This window comes from Pteronotus mesoamericanus, unplaced genomic scaffold, assembly GCF_021234165.1.
Source record: "Pteronotus mesoamericanus isolate MK-2021 breed Mesoamerican mustached bat unplaced genomic scaffold, CSHL_Meso_final contig_221, whole genome shotgun sequence".
Classification (NCBI taxonomy): Eukaryota; Metazoa; Chordata; class Mammalia; order Chiroptera; family Mormoopidae; genus Pteronotus; species Pteronotus mesoamericanus.
The window spans coordinates 11,359,619-11,370,490 of NW_026555092.1; the positions used below are offsets into that span (position 1 = coordinate 11,359,619).

A 10,872-nucleotide genomic window follows, 5' to 3' on the forward strand; every position below is an offset into this window, starting at 1 on the left:
CAGTCAGGTTCTGGCTCACCGCTGTCCCTATCAGAACAGAACCCCTCCCCAGCCTGGCGCAGATGGCAGAGAAGGACCCCTCCACCCAAGTCCCCCTGCTTCCCGCAGGAAGTGGGTCCAGCACGTGGCTAATAGGCTGAGGATGGGGTAGAGGCCTGGGCAGGGGGGCTAAGGCAATCAGCCTGGGAACAGGCTCCAGTCCGATTGGCTGAAAAGTGGGTCATTTTCCTTTTGAAAATAGTGAGAAAATGGAGAAGTAGGTCGGGCTCTCATCCCCTCAGCCCCAGGCACCATCCCGGACTCGCAGGGTGGGGAGAGAAAGAGAGTTCTTCACATGTCAAAGCCCCATCGCCCCCAGAACCCCGTGGGCCCCCAGTACGGGAAGCCAAGGTCATCACACTCAGGACACCCAAGGACATGCACACTCTGAGGACTGGAGCACAAGCCCCACCATGCCCTGGGGGGCCTGGGGTGAAAGGAGATAGGGCCGGGCCAGGCTGCAGGGGTGGGGGCTCCGGCACGCAGGACCCTGAGGAGCCCCCTCCCATCCTCTCACGTCCGTAGTGATGTCTTCTCTCCTCTCTTCTCCTCCCTTTCCTCACAGTCCACGTGAGCAGAGTCGTTGCCATGACACTGCGGGCAGGTGGGCGGCTCTGGCGGCTGTTTAGTCCCAACCCCCACGCTCAGAGCCCAGGTGGGAGGGGAGCAGCTGCAGCGCCCCCGCCCCTCGTCCAGAGGAGAGAGGAGGTTGGCACAAGGCCCCCATGCACCCCAGAACCTGCGAGGGGCTCTAGCACTGGCCTCTTGGGATTGAGGCAACCCAGGCGCTGGAGGTCTGGGAAAGGAACTCTCAAAAAGGCTCAAAGATTTTGAGGTCCCTCTTTCCCCTGCAGAGGTCAGGGAACGGTGGAGAGGGGCTGACCCTCAACTCCCATTCTTCCTCCACTTCTCATCAACCTTCCTCTCCGCTTTCCCCACATTCTAAGCCTCAGTGCCTTCACGCTTGCAGCTGATTCTAAACTCAGCTCCTCATTCTGAAACACAAGCTCAATCCTCCAAGCTCTCTTGGGAGAGAGGAAAACAGCCAAAGTTGAGACTCAGAGAGATCGCTTCCCTATCACCAAACCCCCGGCGAGTCCCCTAGAAATGTGGCCCCCTTTCCCTGAGTGTCACCCATACCTGACCTCACAGACTGGGGGCACACTCACTCCCTGCTAAGCCCATACGTGGTCCAGGCACCCACCCCAGGAGGAGAGAGGAGCAAGGGTGCAGCAGGGAGAGAAAGAGAGGAGCGAAGGAGGTGGGGGCTCCACTGCACATGCTGTCTGAGGACACGGTCCTGCCTCCCACCGCGTCTGGCAGCAGGAAGTCTGAGCCAGGCTGGAGCGCCCTTCAGCCTCTGTGGCTCTGATTTCCTAAGACCCTTCTCACTGTTCAGGACCCTGCTCTCCACCTCTCTGTTCCCTAAGTGGGAAGGCTGTGTCATTAACTGAAGAGAACTGGAAGGACCTGTGTACGGCAGCCGTGTGCACCTGGCTGACAGGGGGAAGCATATGTGGGGAGGTGGTGACAAGATCCAAAAGAAAGGGAGGACCGCAGCCAGGGTTAGCTGGAGGGTGTCATGCATGCCACACATACCACATATACACACAGACACTCCTACTTTCTCCTAACCCTTCCCCTACTGACTGAGACAGATCTGGCTGCCTAAAATATATAGTTGTGCAGTGTGTACGCATGTATGCATGCACATGTGTGCTCGTTCATTGCATCTGCTTGTGTCCACCTCCACTGCCAGTGTCCTACATCAGGCTGCTCTCATCCTAAGGTCTCGCTCGCCAAAGCTACTACAACAGGTCCCTAACTGGTCCTCCTGCTTCACCCCTTGGCCCGGCTCCATCCGGCCCCCTTACTGGCTACCAGTGTGATCTACATCAAATGTGTTCATTTAACAATTGTGTATCGAGTGCCGACTCTAAGCCAGGAACTCCTCTGGAGACAGCGGATACAGGAGTACACAAAACAAATGAAGCCTCCATTCTCATCAAGTGTATGTTCTGGTGGAAAAAGAGAGATGATAAACATAGGTGACACAGAGGAGGTGGTAGGTGCTAAATCTAAAAAAAAAAAAAGGCGGGGTGAGGGGATAGAATGGCAAAGATTAACTTAAGTTAAACTTTGGCCACTCCAAAAAAGTGACTTTTGAGCAAAAACTTGAACAAGACAAGGGAACATGGGTCCCTAGGGGAAGAGCATTGCAGGCTGAGGGGAAAGCCAGGACAAGGGCCTCAAGGTGGGGCTGTGCCCAGCATCTCTGTGGAACCAAAAGGAAGCCTGTGTAGGGATGGCCCCTGAGACCAGAAAGGTCACTGGGGGCTATTTTACACACAGCACTTACGTCATTCAGGCCCCACTAAATGCTTTGTATCTCACTCTGAGTGAGATGGAAAGCCATTGGAAAGGCATGACCTCATCTTACCCTGGCTGCTCTTCAGGGTGGGATCCATGGAGGAGGGGCTGGCAGGGTGGAAGCAGGGAGACCAGTTGGGACATTTCCTGTCACTGAAACAATTCTTCCTCCAGTTGCTCACATGATGAACACCTGTTCAACTGTCAAGTCTTGGCGCAAAGGCCTCCTCTCCTCTAGATCCTTTGCCAAACCCCGCCCTTCCCCACTCCAGAACTGACCAACCCCTCTTCAGTCCACACTGCCTCTGATGAACACTTATGTTCTCCCGCCTTCCTTAACAGTTTCCTTACTTGGTTCCAGGTTTTTGACTTTCTCTAGATTGTAAGTTACCCAAGGTCAAGAACCATCCCCAGGGTCCAGCACAGAACATGGCACATCACAGGCATAAAGTAGACACTGGCTGAAAGAATGGATGTACTGGGTGAGCCACTGGGGATGGAGACAGGACTATGTACAGGCTGTTATTCACCTGGGTGAGTGAGATGCTCATGGAGGCAGTAGACAGGTTGCAACCAGGCCAGTGTTAGCATATGCCCACGTATTTCTGCATACTGTGTTCCTATATATAAAATATCTATGCATTAGCATGTATGTACATGTTGACAAATCCCTGTGTTGATATCATTCTTGTAGTTTTTTCATGTGTGTACATGTTAGAAAGTGCATTGACTTTGAGATTTGCATATTAAGCCATAGACAATATACGCATACACATGTACACACATATTGCTACATGCCCCAGATATGTGAGGATTATGCACACACGTGGGCCTACCTACTATCCCTGCCCCTTTCAACCAGTGCTGCTTGAGTCTTGAAACCTCTGTAGTACTGTGACTGTTCAAGCTCTCGGACTCTTTCCCCACATACACCCCTGAGCCCCATGGCATCTAATCAGCCTGAGCCTCAGATCCCTTACCCAGCTGTCCCCAAGGCTACAAGTTTCGCCTCTGCAGAGTCCCTTCATATGGATGGTGGTGGGGAACAACTGGGTCCCCATGACATGAGAATTTGAGAGACCTCAAGGATCCTGCTTTCTGGAGAAGAGCCACAGGCATTAGTGTGGATCAAGTTCAAGTTTGTGGGAAAACAACTTTTGGACAACCTCAGTGTTTAGTCAGAATCAATCAATCAATCTCTCTCTCTCATTCTTTCTCCCTCACATTTATTCACATGTAAGATTAAACTTATGAACAAATATTCATATGCTATTAACTCATATATGTACTCCCACATACATGTTTCACATGCACGCTTACTCTCACATATATGCATCACTCGGTGAGCACCGCCCACATACACACATATAGGTTTAATTAATTGCCTTCACAGTCACAGATATACATGGATGCATATATGTCATACATACATATATACATGTATATGTGTCTGTACTTATACACCAACTCATAAATATGTTTGTACATATTCATACAGCACACTCACACACAAACAGAAATACACATGTGCAGAGGAGGGGTATTAGAACAGAAGAAATATCCAACCCCTCCTCTGGTTTCTATCCTGTGCACAAAGCCAGAAGTCCGTATTCCCTCCAAAGGGCACCATGGGTTTGCATTTGCTCTCTACTCTTGCCAGTCTCCCACTTCTCCATTTAGAAAGCTGTTTCTAATATCCATGCAATATGCCAAAGAGGCAGTCCCCACCCCCTATATATTCAACTCTTTAATTCTAAAAGGGAAAAATGAAGAGAAAATATCAAGGCTAGAGTTCTTCCTCCCAGTACCTCTGGGTATTGTCCATTGTTCGCAGACTCCAAAACAGTTATTGGAACAAAAGAAAAAACAATAAGAAAATTATCTCTGGGCCCTAAAACCTCCAAAGATGATTTCTTTCTTCCCTAGGGAGCAGCTTCATGATATGTTCAGTGAACCCCTCCTATCCCAGCCCAAAGGCCCTGCCAAGGAGAGGGGAGACCTGGGGGCCTAAAAATGTAAAGGGGGTGACCTGGGCTCAAGATGACAAAAGCAGCAAGTATTTAAAATACAGGAGCTGGGTAGGGAGCAGAGAGGCAAGCTGAAGACACCTCCCAGCAGGAAAGCTGCCGCTGGCACACTGGATCAGGAAGAGCAGGGCTCTCCACGAGGCCAGGGAGAAGGGGGTGGACACCCAGCATTCCACATGGGGGTGGAGGGGTGACTGCTTCAGGCAGTGGCAGTAGCTCCAAAGTAAAGTCTTATCAAAGCTGTTATGTAACCAAGGGAGCTGAGTGGAGCACAAACACCTCCCCTCCCCAAACAGGCACCTACACCCACACCCAGCACCCACAGCACAGGAAAACTCAGCTCCTCCCAAGCAGCTAGAGAATGTGAGGAATCAACTTGAGTTACATCAAAAACATGAGGGGTGATGGGTTCCTTACTAACTAGAAGTCACTTCTGGGAAGGGGTGAACTGGTACCACTGGGGGTTCCTAGATACCCAATCTCTGTTCTTGAACTTCCTGCCACACCTAATTTCACCCAGCATCATCTGGAAACCCTCTCCTGCCTCTCTCCTCAAGAAGGATCCCATTTGAATATTTGATTGTGCTCTTGAGGATGGGAGGCAAAGCTGCCATCACCCTTCCTGCCTGTTGTTCCCCCACAGTCTCATCTGCATGTCCTGACATTTGGCTCTCGTCCCCCTGAGATGACAAGGGAAGGGGCCTGGAGAAATAACTCCTTGCTCCTTGCTTCGGAGTTACAGAGACAGTACAAGAACCCAGAAAACTGAGATGACCCTGACCCTAGGGTGGCGGGGAAAAGATTTCCGAGGGAACTGAGAACTGAAGCCCAGACCCTATCCTCCAATTTGAATTTTTTCTCTGCCAGCTCTTCCTCTTTCCCCATCGCCCCATCTCCAGTAGCCTCCTCCTTCTCGGCTCTGTGGCACTGAACAACCCCACCCACTCCTTGAATCCTTTGCTTGGAAATCTTCCTTCCCAATAAAAGCCTCTCCCAAATGCTGCTCTGAGCTGTGGCTGGGGTGGGCAGAGCATAAGACTGGCTTGCAGGCTATTTCACTGTACCCTGTCCAAAAGTCCAAAGTATCATGGGTAGGGGGGATGCCACATAGTCAATGAAATTACCTTGAACTTTTGAGTTCTCACCACCCAGGCCTAACCAGCAAAACCTCAGCTCTACAAATCCAGAACTGTCTGGAGCCTGAACTTCTGGAACCCAGGAGGGGAAAGGCTCGTGCCAGTGTCCCCAAGCCTGTCTTACTAAAAACTAAGTGAGAAGAGAGCTCGCAGTCACAATATCAACCCCCATCCCTACCTCCACACTAACAGTTTGGGGAAGGGGAGGGGGAACTAAAACAGGGAAAGAGAAGTCCCTTTTCAAATACCACGAATAACTGTGAGGCCTAAAGCCACAGGGAGGACCCCCAAATCTACATTTCCATCCAGGAATTCTGTCCTTGGAAAGTGGGTTATCTGGGAGAATTTTTCTAGTGAGCCCTCAGCACTGCCCAACTGCCTTTCCATCGTCGGCCCCAAGGCAGCCCTATTCAGGACCCAGGACAGTTCCAAAAGGGCCCAAACCCCCTCCGAGTCCCCTTCAGCACTCGGGACAGCTCCCAGGGATTGCGGACCGCGTAGCCAGAAACCCAGCCTGCTGGAAAGGAGCAGGCTTACCCTGCCACAGCCCTCTTTATAACAGAAGCCCCTCTGCCCTGCCCCTCCCGTACTCGCTGTCAGCCACCGGAGGCATCTGGTACCCCACCCTTCAGTCTCTGCCCAAAGAGAGAAAAGAAACCCAGACAGGAGGCTTCCCCGAAGGAGCCTAGAGACAGGACCCCACCCACCTCCTTTCAGCCCTGAGCCTCTCAACGCCACTCACAGCTGGTTCTAAACACCACTTGCCTTCCTAACCACCACCCCCAAAATAAAAGAAATACTCACGTGGGGGCTCCCAGCCCTGTAGGAAGATGTAGTGAGGGGAGGCAGAGAGAGGTAGCTCCCCACACCCTGTTGCGAGCCCCTTTTCTGAAGGAGCCAGCTCCCATCTGAACTGGGGGGTGGGGGGGAGGAGAGACATGTGGAAGCACAGAGTGATGGGGAGGGGAGAAAGGAGAGGGAAGGAGGCAGGAGCAGGGGACTGCAGGGTGGGGGTGTTGGGATGGGGGTGAGGGAACCCTTTTTAATTTCATTCTCTTCCCATGCCTACATCAGCCCTGCAGGCTCAGCTATTTAATATTTACACACAGGAAGAGGAGAGGATGAGAAAGAATAAAGTGAGGGGGGCAGAGGATACCTGAGCTCAAAGGACATAGAGGCTGGGGCTTTGGGGATCGCGGAGCTTGGGGGCCCCATACCATCCCCAGCCCACTCCCATTATGAGCTCTTGACTGGAAGGAAGAAGGAACCCTGGGACTATTCTGTCCCTTTGTTAACAAGACACTTTGAAGCTGCATCAGAAAAAGATCAGATCTCAACCCACATACCTGGACACCCCCACAAACCCAGATTTCTTGAGTGCCTTATGTGCAGATGGTAGAGGCAATATTCATACACAAGCATGTTCTGATGCTTGAAAGCATGTGTGCATGTGGGCTGCTGTGTAAAAGCACATGAATGTGTCATCTATCACGTAGAGGTTTAATCAAATATATTCTGAGTGTATTGACATGTAAAAGCTCAGACAATCATACACAAATTATGTAACCAAATGTGTAAACCAGCCCCCAAGTGATCGCCCCGGGATCTTCAGCTACAACCCTAAGGACAAGGCCACCCACCTCCCCAGACTCCCTTATTCACAAGCCCCTCCATCGCAGCCTCACTTTTTCTTCCTGTGACATGGGGAGAAGGGATGGTGGGAAGCACACAGCATTTGAGCCCGGGGACTTGACAAGTTATTAGCAACGATGAGCGGGCAGCCCGTTACCATAACGATGGTGCCACTGCCTCACCCCAGCTCAAACCCAGACTCCCCAGACAGCAGGAGGCCCGCTGAGCCAGCAGCCTTCAGACTGGAAGGGGGGTGAGTAGAGAGGGAATCGAGACAGATGCTTGGAGAGTGGAGGATACACAGCTGTTCTTCCAACCCCCACTGCAAAATGAAGCTTTGAACCCACCACGTGGGAATGAAATCAAACTCTGGAAAGGTTTCCTGACCATGGGGATGGTGAGAAACTGGAAGGGGTCTGTACAAGCCCCACCAGGCAGAAGCTGCCGTTGTCACTCACTCCCTCCATCCTCTCACTCCAAGAACCTCTTCTACTGATCTTAGTAGATTAACAGAAAACTGACCAAACAAGAGTAGCTCTCTGAATTTCAGTCTTCCCATCTGTAAAATGGGAACAATTATCTTTATCATTTGCCCTAGACTCCTGGAAGGTTTAACTAGAAAGGGTTTAAAGGTAACCACACACCTTTCCAAAATCAGACAAACCCCAGAAGTTTCTTTACCCAAAAGGAACCCAGAATGGAAGGGTTGCCAGGCCAGCTAGAGCCAAAATGCATCAGAAACTGGGTGGGATGAAAGAAAATGGAACTCAGCCGGCTCAAGCCCCAACATCAGCTGGAGAGATGAAAGCAGCAGGAAGCAGGTGCTGCCACGGAAGAGAGTCTGGGAGTCTGGCTTGCAGCAGCGCTAGCCCCTCACTAGCAGGAATCAAGACAAGCCCGTGGCCTACACTGGTGGCAGACATGGCTAGGAATCCCTATCTCCAGAAACATCTCTACCTCCCTCTCTTTAGAAAGGGGTCCCAACTGGAAGGATCTATAGTCTTGTACTTATTGAGTCTTTAACTCTTCTCCTCAAATCTCTGCTCAGTTCTGATGGGCATGGGGAGAAGGAAGGGGTTCCCAGGAATAAAGAGCAACATGGAGGGTTATGAAATTCCTGGGCTAGGACTAACCAGAGACCCACAAACTTGCTGTGTGACCTTGGGTAAGTCCCCAGCCTTCTCTGGGCTTCAGTGTCTTCACTTTATAATTAAGAGGTTGGACCAAGTTAATTCTAAGGTTCCTCCCCTAAGAATCCTTTCACAGCTACAAACAAGCTCACTCCTTGGAAGAGAGCCCCCGGCATAAAATGCAGTGGACACTGCTTGTCAGATCAGTGGGGTCACAGGGGTTGCGCATGCGCGGAGGGTATTGAGGATGTGCATCCTGTGTTCATGTTCCTTTTAGCAACACCTGCCACCCTAGCCCTCCCAGCTCCCTTTTTAGACCCTGATTCACTGCCAGCTCACGAAGCCTCTCCCTCTCCTCCCTCCTCTCTTCTCCTCCCCCCTTCCTTATAGGCCTTGGAAGCTGGGTGCAGAAGTAGCCCCAGCGCTCAGGGGATGCTGGGCAGAGGTGGAGGTCAGTGCCCCCTGGGTCAGGGAGAGCACAGCAGGGAGTACCAACCTCTAACCATGGCCCAGCACAGCTCCTTGAGTCACCAGAAAACCTCGGTTGGAGCCTTCCTGTACCTCTGACTAGCAGTGTGGGATTACAGCAAATGCAATTCAACGCTGAGCCTCAACATCCTCATCTATAAATTGGCATTAGAATAGGCTGAACTACATGAAATTGCTGTTTTTGTAGGTAAAAAACAGAAATAGTTGAATATTGGCAATTTCATACAGCTTAACCTGGCCTGCCTGCTTCCCAGGGCTGCTGGGGAGATAAGAAGAAAGAGTTGAGAGGGGAGCATTTTTCAAAAGCCCTGGACTGCTAAAACGGCACTGGGTTTTTATTATTATTATTATTGTTATTATTATTTCAAAGAGCTTCAGTACAGACCCACCTAGAGCCAGTAAACTAAACCAATGACCCAGAACTTGGAAATTTAGGGCTTGAAAGTCTGGGGGACATCCACCTGCTCTGATGACTAAGAACAGGGCAGAAGCTTCCACCTGGCCTCCTCAGTTCCTGGTTCTAAAGGTCCCTCGGTGAAACATCGCTGAGATGACACAAGTTCTCAGGCCCCAAGAAGAAGCGCGCAGACTCTCCAGCCCACCTGAAGCCTCCGCACCACCAGGGACCCCAGCATGCAGCAAGGACACAACCGGAGCATCACAGAAAGTACCCCCTGAGGTAGGAGAAGGTGGGGACGAAGGTGGGGAGTGCGACGCGGCTCTGGCCTGAGAGGGGAGGGTGGGGGAGGAGCCCCTGGTGAGAGGGGATGGTCTTACCTCCGAAAAGTCTGATCTCCCTGTCCCATGTCCCCCCACCACCATGGATCCCCTGAGGGAGTGGGGAGGGAATGAAGCCCAGATGTGGGTGACTCAGAGTGAACCCTGTTCAGATATATTCTCATACGTCCAACACACACACACACACACGCGCGCGCGCGCGCGCGCACACACACACTCCTACAGGCCAGAGATACCTGTATCCACTCACAGAGACAGTCACACTGGCACACACACTCACAGAGACACACACAGGCACATGAAGTGACAGCACACATGTCCACAGATACATACACAGTAACACCCTCCACACTCACACTGCATACACCCACTGACACGCACGCACACTCGCCCACAGTGACATGCACTTACTGGCACACACAATCACCCACAGACACACACGGTGACACACACACACTCGTCACAGACACATAGTGACACGCACTCACACTCACACACCTGCAGAGGAAACTTCTCTCCGGATCTCCCCAACACCACCACTTCCCCCCACAACCCAGTTGGCTACTCGCTCTCAGACCCAAGCCTCCTGCCGGGCCGAGCCGGGCCGGGCCGGGCTGGGGCTGGCCAACCCCCGCGGCGCTACCTGGGAGAGTCGGTCCTCGCTCCGCGTGGTCCCTCCGCCCGTCCCTCGGGTCAGGCCCGCGGGCCGCCAGGCCGTGGCGAGGGCGGGGGCGGGGGCAGCGGAGGAGGCCCAGCCCTTGCCCCTCACGGGGCCGGGAGCCGAGGCCGCCGGAGCCCGGGGCGTGGGCGGCGCCGGGGCGGCAGCCAGGCCGAGGATGGGGGCGCTGCAGAGGGCGCGGCGAGCGCGGCCGTCCCCACCCCTCCCCGCGGCTTACCTGGCCCGGCTCGGGCTCCGGCCGGGTTACATGGTGCCGGCGGCCCGGGCTGGGGGCGCTGCGGCGGTGGGCAGGCAGGCAGGGACGGGGCCCGGCACTGCGGAGCCCCGAGCGAGCGCCGAGCGGCAGCGGGCGCGGGAGCGGGAGGCGGCCAAGCCACGGAGGCTGGATTTCCCGGGGACCAGGAAGGGGAGGCGGGGGGATCCCGCCCGCGCGCTCCGCCCCCGCCCCCGCCCCCGCGCAGGGCAGCCGAGCCCGGAGCCCGGAGCCGGGAGAGGGAGGGGTACCGAGCTCCCCGCCCCCGCACCGGACCCAGGAGGGCCGAGGTCGCAGCCCGTGGCGGCCGCCGGGGTCTCCACGGAGCGCACGCCTCGCTCAGCGACAACACTGGGGAGGCCCAGCTGGGTTTGTGTCC

The 10,872-nt window shown here is 53.6% G+C and overlaps 1 protein-coding gene across 1 annotated transcript in view; it reads right to left on the minus strand.

Moving 5' to 3' along the window:
- The window catches only part of DLGAP3 (DLG associated protein 3), a 55,809-nt gene extending 45,291 nt beyond the window's left edge, over window positions 1-10,518 (minus strand). The window contains exon 1 of the mRNA XM_054571944.1: window positions 10,458-10,518. The gene's annotated coding sequence lies outside the window, so the exon portion shown is untranslated. The remainder of the gene's footprint in view (window positions 1-10,457) is intronic.
- Between the last annotated feature and the right edge of the window lie 354 nt (window positions 10,519-10,872).